This window comes from Oratosquilla oratoria, chromosome 44 (genome assembly GCF_046742065.1).
Source record: "Oratosquilla oratoria isolate Oo_2021 chromosome 44, ASM4674206v1, whole genome shotgun sequence".
Lineage (NCBI taxonomy): Eukaryota > Metazoa > Arthropoda > Malacostraca > Stomatopoda > Squillidae > Oratosquilla > Oratosquilla oratoria.
The window spans coordinates 6,303,794-6,317,323 of record NC_134820.1 but is presented as its reverse complement, the minus strand read 5'-3'; the positions used below and the strand labels follow the sequence as shown (position 1 = coordinate 6,317,323).

The window sequence follows — 13,530 nt, the reverse complement described above, 5'->3', positions numbered from 1 at the left end:
TACAGTGGGAAGTCAGTTGAGGTTAGTAAATAATAATAATAAAATTGAGCTTGTACGGGGGTCAGGGATGGAGAGAGTTGTTTCAAGTGAAAGGTGGGACTGCAGCAGGGTTCTGCATGTATATGAATGCGTTAAGGTAAACATGAGGGTGATAGGCAGGGCTTTTGAGTTGGTGAGTGGGAGTGGAGGTGAGCTAGTTGTTTACAGATGATACTGCTTATAGCTAAGTCAGGATAGAATGAACCAGTTAGTGGTGGAGTTTGTGAGGATATGTGAGAAGAGAAAATTGAAAATAGGTGAGGGCAAAAGTAAGATGAAAAGATGTACAGATTGACCTCTCATTAACGGACTAAAAGGGGCGGTAACGGTGTCCGTTGATGTGAATAATCCATTGATTTGGAGTCGTTTTCTGCTTGAAAAAGGAGTCCAATTTTAACTGTTTTCCTTTCTGGTACTGTTCACGAATAAATAATTCTCTTAAAGTGTTCATAATAAGCCTGAACGTCACCATTAGCAGAGAGATCAACGTAAGTTATTAGCGTGTCAATAGCATGGCGCACCTCCGACATCACGATCTTGTTAACTAGTAAACAAAACAAAGTGTGTGCCATCATGCCATCAGCCACTCAGCGGACAAACACCGAACTAACGGAAGCATTCACCCTACCTGCAAAATTTAGACTGTTGGACCGGACCAGCGGATTTTGTCTGTTGCATCCGATATCTGGTAATGTGGTGTCTGTTAATGAGAGGTCAATCTGTACAAGGGAATGATGGTGGAGGTAGGTTAGAGCATGAGAAGTTGGTATTGGGGACAAATGCAAAGAAAATTGTATGAGGGAATGATTGTGCCCATGGCACTCAATGGAGCAGAAACTTGGATTCTGAAAAATGCAGAAAGGAATATCCAAAACGTGTTTGATGTGAAATGTTTAAGAAATATGGTGTGTGGTACAAGGATGGATACAATGAGAAATGAAGAGGTGAGGCAGAGAGTGAGGGTGAAAAAAATGGCAGATAGGGCCGACCAAAGAATGCTGAGATGGTTTGGGGATATGGAAAGAATAAAGTAAGAAAGACTAATGAAAAGAGTGTGGAAAGCAGAAGTAGATGGAGGGAATTTGAGGGGAAGGCCAAGAATGAGTTGAATGGATGGGATGAAAGGGGTATTGGAGCAAAGAGGAATGTCTATCAAGCAAGGAAGAAGGGCAGAAGGTAGAAATGAATGGAGAGTGGTATAAGTGGATAAGGAAATGATGTGGCCTAAAGGTATGTTTTGTCTGCTCTGTGAATTTCTTGAGTGGGTGTAGGGGGTCATCATATAATGAAGCAGAGGGGGTAAACCAGCTTCAGTTGTTGCATCATGCTGTAGATGTGTTGTGTCTTGTTACCTTGCCTTTGACCCAAGTAGTGCAGGGGCCAAAGATGATCCTTTATCCGCAAGGTGCTAATATGGGAGGGACAACAAATGGATTTTTATATTGATGTGGGATAAGTGTATGGTGGGTGCGTGCTTTGACTCAGCCTCCTCCTTATAAGGAGAAAAGGCTTGGTATATGTATATTTGTACAATTTTCTTAGCTTTCTATATTATTATTTTTCTTTTTCTGGTCAATCTTTGATGTTTTCTTCATTCATTATATCCATTTCATCACTTTTTTCCAATTTGTTTTCTAACTATTCTCAATCTTTAGTTTATCAGATGTGTTTTTTAATACCCCATCTGGGGTATTGGATGCATGCTATTGTGACAAAGTAGCATGCAGTTGATACTTTAGAGTCTATATGGGGTTCCCCTATGGACCAGAGCCACACATCATTTTGTCTGTGATAGAGGAAGTCTCTGTTCATAGAGAAATGATAACACTTTTATTATACTGCGACTGTCCCTCCATTATGCTGTCCCCCACCCCTTGTTACTGTCCTGCGCCATTTCTCTGAATATTCATTTCCTTTTTTCGCCTATCCTGTGGTGGGGGAAAAGAATGCTGCCTCCAAATCTTCCCACTTGAGTCGTACAAGGCGACAAGAAAGACAGGACGGTGATAGGACTAGGAATCCTGCTACCTGTAGCCCCAAAGGGGACATTCCTAAAAAAAAGTAAAGGAGGTACCAAGATAAGAGGGAGGGAGGAGGGTAGAAGGGAGTGGAGTATGTAGGGGATGGACTGGGTGGGAGTGGTTTCTATGCCTTTATCTTTTGGCTACCTCCCATATAGGGGAGAAAAGCCTTTGGTATATGTATGTATATATACATATTTATATATATGTGTGTATATATATATATATATATATATATATATATATATATGTATATATATATATATATATACATATATATATACATTTTAACAACCACAATGCACTTTAATTCTAAGCCATCAAAGGCCAGCCAGGTTCAAGCCCTGGGCAGTACCACATTTCAATTTCAGCATGCTGGCCTTTGATGGCTTAGAATTAAAGTGCATTGTGGTTGTTAAAATGGATCTCTAATCACTGGGACCCATTCAATGTTGTACATATATATACAGGGTGTTCAGGATAAATTTGACACTTTTGGAAAGGAAAGAAAAATGTCATATCTTGGCCAAAAATTTATGTATTCTCAAAATTCAAAGTGCATCTCTTAGAGGATCTTTTGCCAAATACAGCTCACTCAAAGAAGCCACCCTGAGCCTCCACCACAGCCTCCAGGCAGGACCTGAACCTGCTGCACGTGGCATTCACAGAGTCCTTCGAGAGATGCCTGAACACCAGCTTGATCCTGGCAGTCAGCTTGTCCTTGGTATTGCAGGTGGTACAGTTGGTGTCTTTTTCAACTGTGCTCCATACATAATAGTCGATGGGATTGCAATCAGGTGAGTTGGGGGGCCAAATGTTGGGACTGGTGAAGTTGTAGAAATTCTCAGACAGCCACTTCTGGGTTTTCCCAGAGGTGTGACACCGAACTGAGTCTTGCTGCTACACATATGGTCTTCCTGCAGCCACCCTCTCCAGCCAGTGCATGACAACAGTGGACAGCAACACAGTATAGTCATCTGAAGTGAGTCTGAGTCCCTTTTTAAAGATGTGGGGTGGTATGATGTGGCCTTCGCTGGAAACACACTCAAAGGTCATCATAGTTTGAGGAAACTTGGTCTTCATGAAGCACAGTACTTCATGTGAACCGTAGGCTAACCACCTGTTGTTCTGTGTGTTGTGCAGCTGATCCTGGCAGAAATTCTTCTCGTCTGAGAAGAACCAGAACATCCCCATCTCGATTTGGTGTTTGACCTTGTTGAGGAGTTTCTTGGCTTTCGTAAGGCATCTTGGGCCTTGGTTGAGTAGTTGGCCCTTGCACCTCTTGTATGAGGAGTAGCAAAGATTCTCATTCAGCGCTTTTTTCATAGTTACCACTCCGACACCCATCTCTCTTGCCAAGGTCTCCATTGCCTTGCCTGGATCTTACTGCACCTTTTTTTTTTTTTTCAGCTTCTCAACAAATTTCGTTGTGCAGACAGAGTCAGAATGCCTACTAAGATCCTTCCTGCTAGCCATTTCTTCCACATCTCTGTCTCAATTCTCCAGCTCACATCTCACGGCCTTCATGATATTCAAGGAGCAGTGAGTTGTAGCTAAGATTTCTAAATTTTTTAATCCAGCATGAATCATCATGATGGAGGTCACTTTTCCAATATTCTGGTGCTATTCAGTCGTCCATGCTCTCTAGCTCTCACACCCACCAATAGTACACAGAATTAGCTATACATTGCACATTACTGCTATTAAATCCATCAAATGGTTTTGAAATTACAGAAGATAAAAAAAAAATTCAGATTTATCCCGAACACCCTTTATATATATATATATATATATATATATATATATATATATATATATATATATATATATATATATATATATATGCACATATATTTACCTAGTTGTATTTTGTGGGAAGGGTAGCTATGCTCATGGTGTCCCACCTTTGTATCTCGCAGTGTCTAGTTTGCTCTTAAACTGATGAATGGTTTTTGTGCACACTATTTCATTGTCCAGTTTGTTCCAAGTGTCCACCACTCTATGTGGAAAACTGTTTTTCTTCAGATCTCTTCTGTAGCTATGTTTTTTTATTTTCTTTATATGTCCTCTTGTAATTCTCCTGTCCCAGTTTAACAAGTCCTTTCTATCAAATATTTCTGTGCCTTTCATGATTCTGTAGAAGGTCAGTAGGTCACCTCTCTTCTTTGCTCCAGAGTCAGTAACTCCAGTTTAGCCAATCTATCCTCATATGACAAGTTTGCAAGTGCAGGTGCCATTTTTGTTGTTGCTCTCTGGATTCTTTCTATTTTCTTTATATTCTTTTTGGTACTGGGCGACCACAATGTCGTTGCATATTCTGGTCTAGGCCTTATCAGTGTGACCAATATTTTTTTAATAATTTCTTTGTCCAAATTTGTAAATGCCACTTTTATTGGTCTTAGCATGTTGTAGGATTCTCCAACAATTTTGTTTATCTGTTTGTCATAGGACAAGTCGTTTGAGATAATTACACCCAAATCTTTTTTTGATCTCTCCTTCTTTACCTCTTGGGTTCCAATTTTATATTGTCCTGACATTCTGTTTTTGCTTTTTCCAAACTCCATTATGCTACACTTCTTAATATTGAAGGCCAATTCCCATTTCTGACTCCAGTTCCATAACTCATTCAGGTCTTCCTGCAGTGATTCGCAATCCTTTTCAGTTTTTACTTTCTTTAACAGTTTGGCATCATCTGTAAAGAAGCTCATGTAACATTTCACATCATCATCCATGTCATTCACATAAATAGCAAACATTATTGGAGCCAATACAGATCCTTGCGGTACTCCACTGATCACCTCTTTCCAGTCTGAATATTTTTCTCTGAGCACTACTTTCATCTTTCTACCAATCAGGAAGTCCTCCATCCATTTTAGTAGGTTCCCTTGTATCCCTCATATATGTTCCAGTTTTCTAATAATATTTTGTGTGGTACTTTGTCAAAATCTTTTTGTAAGTCCAGGAAGGCACAATCAGCCCATCCATTCCTTTCTTGCACTATGTCTATTACTCATGAGTAGAAACATGATAAGTTTGTGGTACATGATCTTCCTTGTCTGAGCCCAAATTGTCTTGGGTTTATTATATTGTTGTCTTCCAGGTGTTTTACCCATCTATTCTTGATTTTTTCACAAATTTTGGCTATAGCGTTTGTTATACATCTGTGTATACATATATATATATTCATACAATCCATGACCGTCGCGCAGAGGATTTGAACCACTGCCAATAGACCCAAGAGAGTCCACAGCACCCACTAGCGAATTATTCACATATATATATATATATATTGTGTGTGTGTGTGTATTTACCTAGTTGTATTATACGGGAAGGGGAGCTATGCTCATGGTAACCCGTCTTTATATCTCGCAACATCTAGTTTGATCTTAAATTCTTGTATAGTGTTTGCTTACACTATTGTTTCATCCAGTTTGTTCCAGACATCCACCACTCTGTGTATAAATCTTTTTTTTTTTTTTTTTTTTTTTTTCTTCTTCTTCTTCCCCTCCAGATCTCTTCTATAACTGTCCTTTTTGAGTTTCTTTTCAGGAGCCTGGACAGTAGGCTAAAAGAACATGGAGCAGATGTTAGACACCACAGGATACACAGTGTGATAATTAATTATATCAACGAACAAGGTCATTTACCGAAATGGGAAGATGCAAAAACAATAGTGGACAATCTCTCCAGGTGAGAAAGAAAGGCAATGGAGTCCATTTTCATTACCAACCAAAAAAATGTCAATAAGAAGAGTGGGGATTTGGTATGGGCTAAAGCATCAGCACCCATCATTATCATGAACAAAATCCATAGAGCCCCTGACCCAGGCTGACGACTCAACCACGAGACGACCAGCAGATGGATATATTGTCCACCAACAGTGGCAACCAAGCGGCAGACAGCTCATCCCACCAGCAGGTGACGTTGATTGGTGTTACGACAAGTTGCCGCGTCCCTTTCTTGTTATGTATAAATTGGCCAGCTTGACTTTGATCATTATTCCTCTGAAGAAGCGACTCAGGCAAAACTAGTTAGGAATAAAAGTATTTCCCTCAGCCCATGTTCCCTTTACCACCTATCCACACAACTAATGTATCCCATGCATCTTTTATATTATTTTAACATTAGTGAGGTTTTTTAATAGAATTTCACTCAGAGAATCAGATCCCAACAGTAGATGATTCAACCCTCTTATATCTAGGTAGTTTATGTTGTTGATCTTCATACCTCATATCAATCGCAATATGAAATCTCATGCTATTGTGAAGCTATTTATCACAATTTAGCTATGCTGAAGAAAGTCATCTGATAGTAGGCAGGATTAATTCTAAATCTAGATATTAAGAAAAAATGTGGTTGTTTGTCTTGCGTGTCACTGACGAGAGACTATTTTTTCATGGTTTGTGGGGTTGGTACCCGCTCAGACCTCAGCCTTGTCACTGGGCCGGAACTGTTCATACATGAATGCAGAAAATGGTGTCTGCAGTATGTCACTGCAGTGACGATACCTGGAGGAAGCTGATGTATCACACACACAGTGATGCCCAAGTCACCTCAGGTCCTGAGATGAACAGCGGTCAGGGGCCATTTCTCAGAGTGGATGCCTTTCTTAACCTCTGTGCCGCAGCGAGGGTTCGAACAGACGCCACGGTGGGCCCCCGACCGTCAACCGAGGCAAGCCTCAACCCGCCCCACTATGTTGCCCAGCCATGGCAGTAACCTCCCCAGTAAACAACTTAATGTTGCAAGATGATTGAATGAAATATTCAATCCCTTAGATGTCCAGCGTCCACACGCGCACACGCACGCATTTTAACCATAGGACATCAGATCACCTCTCCAGAAATTCCCACGGGACCTATTGTCAGACCTCACCCGCGGTCAATTTGGCTGAGCGCGAAAGGACACCTGCGTTCTCCATTGCCAACTGCAAGTCGTCATACGACCGATGTATTTATTACTATTTTCACCTTTGCGTGTCCATACCCGTGTCCATACTCGGTTCGTGTTTTGTACGTTGTAGAAGTAAATTCAGCAGTAGATAGTAGAGATTAAATAGTACATAACATTATAATTTGGCAACAGCCACCATTTGAATATTGTATGTAAAATTGTACAACTGGCAACCGCCAATGTTTTCCCCATGTACTGATTTGAGATCTAGATTAGTCTAGTCACGGAGAGATTAAAGAGAACAAACCACAATTTCGTTTGTCTCAACGCCTCCAAACCCAATGTAAACAACAAGTCTACATTAACCTCGCGTGCCCGGGCAAAGATCGATCTGCCGACCCCGTGATTACAAGGCATTCACGGTACCACCGTACTAGCGAGGAGGCTCGTAGTGCCACCGAGCCTGTTAAGTGACAAAGCGTGGTGGCATTTCGTAAAAAGATCCGTCTTGAGACACGTACTCTGTCCACTGTTATCACTTGTTTTCAAACCTCAACGAACACATCCGTAATCGCTCTCTTATCAGGACTTGTGACAAGCCCATGGACAACTGAAGTGGGCTACTGCTAACCCCTTTCATACCGCATGGCATTTTTATTCCTCCTGCCGCCAGTCTGTTTTATTCGTTTTTGTAGCGCTCCCCTCAGTAGCTTGTCACGGTTAGTCCATCTGTACCAGGCCGTTCCGTCTGTACCGAGTGATCCTGTTTGTACCGGGTAGCACTTCTATCGCACCTGCAACAAAGCTCTTTCATTTAATTTCGTGTTATCCACTCGGTAGGAAAGGGGGTTCAGTACGCGGTAATATAATGTAGACCCACTGCACGGGTATTCCCCCTGTTAACATTATATAATTCACAAATTGCTTGATTTTTTTTTATAGATATTCATTCATGGCTGTGAGGATCGGATTACTTGTATGTGTGTATCTATATTTGTGTTGACTATTACTTAAGAATTATCCGTGCGTGTTCATGGTGCATGTTTAGTGTAGGCCTATTTGACGACAACCTACGAGTAAACTAGAGGTACTATAATACCACACCAAACTTCATTCACCAGTTTAAGTAAATTTCCGTAACTTTCCAAAAACGAGTAAATAAATAAGATGAATACATTGATAAATAAATTAATAAATATATGTGTAAAATAATCCGTCCAAAGGTCTTAGAAGAGAGGTGATATATCATAATCATTACAGATGATTCGAATGTGCGAAACTGATATTGTTTTGCATCATAGAGATCACTTCCAGCACTGAACAGAATCGTCAGGCATTCGCCAAATGCCACTAATTTTCGGTTTGTGGTCCCTCTTGTGAAACTGCTGCTCCTTTTAGGGACCCCATGCTGTATGAATAATTCCCAAGTGTGCCGTGATCCTAGATCGGAAACTAAGACTTTCAGTAAATATAAAAGGAAGTGAATAATCAAATAACGAGAGGGTTGCATTTCTCAGATTTTGCATGTAATCATGAAAAATGTGTTTATTTTACATTACTCTTCGGTGAAATTTGAGGGCGGGGGCGTAGGAAGGGATAACTAAGGGGAACGTGGGATTAAGGGCTAGCTACAAAGGGAAGTACGGGATGAAGGGTTGGCTAACTCGTAAGGGGAGCATGGGATCAAGGGCAAACTACTAAGAGGTGCGGGAGATCAAGGGCTAACTACTAAAGGGAAGCTCCACCGGCGGTTGGAACCGCGAGGAAGCCGCGGCGGCAACGTATAGTCAAGGAACAACGCGGTTGTGTGTGAACCCCTATCCAGGATTGAAAAAAAAAAATACTCAGACTTGATCTAGTTCAATTTTCAATTGTCATGCCGAGAGCACGATTGCGGTGCTTGAGCTTGGACCTGCTAGCACGAGGGGACACGACCTTGTGGAGATGCAACCGCTTGCGCAACTAGGAGCCTGCCTTGAGTCTGTCCAGAAGATCCTGTAATCCTTTTGGAGGGCTATAGACTCCTGGAAGTTACTAATAATTATTGTTCCTGAAAACCTGGGATGGCCTAGCGAGCCACGGAATCTTTAAAGTATACGCTCAAGACACGCAAAGCGAGCCTCGGGTTGGATGGACAAAGCAGCTAACGCCCAAGAATACCAACTGCACAGTTCTGAAAATCGGAACAATAAACATTGTCACACTACGTGGAAGAGAGGAAGAAGTCGTGACATTTATGAAGGAGAGGAGACCGGGTGTCTTGGGGATTATGTGAAACGAGAAGAGAAGGGAAAACTATACATGACAACTATCAACTATAGTCAGCGCAACGAGAAGTGACCGCTAAGGCGGGGTTAGGAGATTTCCCGGTGTAGCCACATCTCCACAGATAACACGGCCCGCACGGCTCACACTGAATGCAGTGTGAGGGGGGCGGGGCCAGAGAATAGATGTAGCGGCAACGTCGCTCTCTCTTGCTCATATGCCATGTCTATGACTCGAGGAAACGAAACCTTTGTATAGAAAACATTGCTTTGATTTTTACCTCAGTGGTGGTGTGTGACAAAAAATTATAATATAATTATATGTGGCACCATTATAAAAATATAAAACAGAATTATAAAATAAAATAAAATCATTAAAAAAAAATATGTGGCAACACAGGGGGACTCCCAGTGCTCCGCCCTAACGGCCATTTCTCGATGCAACGAGTATAGTATGGAATGGTTTGCCACAGGACAAGGTAGCCTACATGGTGTGGCTATGATACTAACGGAAGATATAGCAAAAAGAATGACAGGTATGGAATATGTAAATGGAAATATTCTAAAAGTATCTTTGCAAGTTAAGAATCTAGAAATGACAATTATACAAGTCTGTACCACAAGGCAGAACAACAGAAGAAAAAGAAGAATTTTATCAAGTGCTTTTAGGAGACAACGGAACAGAGGGGTGGGGAGAATGCAGATGTTATAGTGATTGGAAATTTGATCGGACACGTTAGAAGAGAGAGAACAGGAATAGAAAATGTTGGAGCATTTGGTCTTGACCCAAAAAATAGAGGAGAAAGAATTATAGATTATTGTACAATGAACAACTTGTCCATCATGTACACATTTTATTTGTATAAAGAAACACACAAATGAAGTTGGTATAGATGGAATGAAAACCCTCAGAATTATTGTGATAAAACATTAATAGACTTTGTATTGACCAAACAAAAAGATATTCAGAGATTTGAGAAATTTGCTAGTGGACAGCGACATCAATCAAATCATTTTTATGACCTCTGAGCTGTAGGTTCGAGTCCTGCACGCGACGGTCATAAAAATCATCTGATATTCAGAGATGTGAAAACTATTCCTTCCGTTTCATTGGACTGTGATCATAGACTAATAATTGCTAAAATGTGTGGATGAACAGCCTGTACCAAGAAGAAGGAAGCGATACATGTTGGAAGACCGAAAAAGAGAAGAAAAAAGAAGTGAATTTAAAAGGAAAATAAGTGAAGAACTAGTTAGTATAGATGAAGACGTTCGGGACATATATCAGGAATGGAATTTGTTTAAAATAAAATGAAGGAGACAGCAGAGGAGGTAGTGGAAGTAAATTACACGGGAACAACTAAAAAGAAGAGGTAAAAACTCAGTGAAAACAAAAATCAAGGCTTTTCGAAAATAAATGAAATCATGAAAGTTATCGTATAGTATAGCAAAGAAGTATAGAAAAGGTAAAAATGATACTATAGGTGCAGTTAAAGATGAAACAGGTGAAAATATGCTAAAAGACTCAAATGATATGAAAAAGAGATGGCAACATTATTTCCAAGAATTACTAAATGCAGGTGAAGAGGGTTGATTTGTTATGGGGAAGGATATGCATTTTATTAATGGCGAGAAAAATTAAATTACAAGTGTGGGAGTAGAACACGCAATTAAATAGATGAAAAATGGCAAAGCCCCGGGAGAAGACTAAATACCAGTTGAACTTTTGAAAGTAACAGAAGTGGGAGTTGGGTGTATGACGCGGGTGATCAACGCATCATGGATGAGGGTAATATACGCCCTAAGTGCCGTCCCGGTATAAAGTTGTCAGGGATACCCCCACCCCACCCACCCCCCGTTACCACTTCCCACCCCCACCACCTCCCACCTCCACCACATCCCCCTCTACCCCCACCATCTCTTACTGACTATCTTAGCTTGCGAAATGATTAAACAGATTTAAAATTTTGTATTTAATACACGTATTGCAGAAAGGATAAGGAAAATTTTTCATATTTTGTTTATTCTAGCTCAAACATGGTCGATTACGTTAAGATATTCAGGGGTTCTTTGACCTCGTTTTTATTGTCATTATTTCGTCAGCCTTGTGGACGGCATGTCCAGGCTAGAATTGCCCCCCCCCCCCCAAAAAAAAAAAAAATGCTGCCCCCGGACATATTCCAGCCCCGCCCCTACCCCATGTGAGGGCCCTGGGATCCTGTCACCTTGGAGACCAGGCGACAGAGGTATATCGCTGTTGTCGAACATGAGAAAAAAATATGAAAAAAATTAAAAAGAAGGTTATGAAGTGTTGTAAAGGACAAACTGGCAGAATGGCAATATGGATTCAGGCCTGGTAGAAGCACAGTTAATATGATTTTCACAGTGAAGGTTATTTCAGAAAGGAAATGGGAATGGGATTCGGAGAAACACGCATTGTTTATTGATATGGAAAAAACATTCGATCATTTACCAAGAAGAAAATCATGGGATGCACTTCAGTATAGAGAATATGGAATCTCCACAAACTTGATCAGAGCAATAGACAATATATGATAAATTTGAGAGTAAATTTAAGCTGAGAGATCAAGATACAGACTGCTTTGCCGCCAAGACAAGGAGTTATATCACCACTGGTATTCATAATATTTATGAATAGAAATATGAAGGTTATCAATGAAAATGACAGACATACTTGCACTGGTGATATTGCAATAATATGTAACACTGAATGTGAGCTGCAAAAAGCAATAGATAGATGGGATATAGTGATGACTGAAAAGTGGGTGAAAATTAATGTCAGTAAAACAAGTAATGAATATCAGTAGAGAAAACAAATGACTAAATATAAGTATTGGAAATGAAAGGCTGAGGCAGGTCCCAATTTTTAAGTGTTTGGGAGTCGAGATGGATAAGGAGAACAGACAAGAAATTAGAATTATTAACAGAATCAATAAATTTAACCAAAACCTTGGTGCACTATACTCACTTATTAAGGACAAAAATATACTGGTTAAATTCAAAGTCATAATATATAATATTCGAACAGTTCCTTCAACCCGATGACCAGGGTGATATTTTGCCTTTATATAGGTTTTCTTGACTTCATTTGGATAGTAAAAGTGGTTATGTGCAAAAGTTATTTAATTTACATTGTATAAAATGAGTTATCGGCTTACAATGAAGTTAGGTACGAACAGAATGCGAGCGCGGGAGGTCGGTTAGTTTATAGTCTTTATTAAGACTATTTTTCTCGAGCGCGGGAGCCAATGCATCTTAATTTATACTACGACCGCACGACATCGCTGCCAAGGACAGGTGCTGCTGCTGCTGCTGCTGATAATAATAGTAATAATGATAATTAATAATAATAGTAATAAATTTATTTGACAAAGAATCAATATACATGAACTGCAGATAATGACAAGAACACATAGTTCGAAATAATAATTGCAATTGCCGAGGATAACACAAAAAACATGTACGCTTATTTCCATTGTGGTCCTCATTAGATTGTTATTATATACTAAGCTACACAGACAACATACGTAGGGGGTTAATGGGACCAGAGACAGTCATGAGTAATACCTGTCAGTACACATATGACACATAAACATTATTTTGCTAATATTACTAAAATGTTCGTAACACACAGGATATTGGGACCAAAAATTGAGCACCATCACAATAAGGAACATTGCATTAAGCAAAGGCACAACAAAGTAATGCTAAAAGGTAACAAAACAATATGAGTGAGTACCATGTAAGAGTAGTACCATTAATGATATACATTATTCTGCAGCTGTATCAACATGTTGTTATAGTGAATGCTACATTGCAGCCAGGGTTACCTATTAATTAATTCTAAAATTTGACCTTTATCTCAGGACGGAGTGGGCAATTTGTGTGCCTTCATAAACCTATTCTGTCACTATTTGGCCAGCTCCACACACTCCTATTTCTTTATTTGTGTGTGAAGGTTTACAAAATTTCAATCATTACCTATCTAATCAATTGGGACAAGGTAAGTACATAGATGAGGATACTATTTCGCAGTATCATTTTGTTTACATACCCACTGACCTTTGAGGGGGGAAGGCTTCAATTTTGTATTCCTCCTCCGCTGGCTTGCAAATCTCCTGCAACTAGTCATTCAACATGAGAAAAAGCCTAATTTAAGTTTTATCTTATTATCTAATTTAAGATAACCTACTACTTTGATGGATTCAGTATTTTAATCGATTTAATAAAAATGGCGAACACTATGGTTCTTGATAGGATGTGGCTTATGGCGCCATGACATCACTAACAAC

The 13,530-nt window shown here is 39.9% G+C and overlaps 1 protein-coding gene and 1 long non-coding RNA gene across 2 annotated transcripts in view; one reads left to right on the top strand and one right to left on the bottom strand.

Moving 5' to 3' along the window:
• LOC143022403 (uncharacterized) overlaps positions 1–13,530 on the top strand; it is a 28,588-nt gene that overhangs the window by 6,307 nt on the left and 8,751 nt on the right. The gene's annotated exons all lie outside the window — the stretch shown is intronic.
• The window catches only part of LOC143022404 (uncharacterized), a 33,094-nt gene continuing 32,864 nt past the window's right edge, over positions 13,301–13,530 (bottom strand). The window contains exon 4 of the long non-coding RNA XR_012966045.1: positions 13,301–13,362. This is a non-coding gene — a long non-coding RNA (uncharacterized LOC143022404). The remainder of the gene's footprint in view (positions 13,363–13,530) is intronic.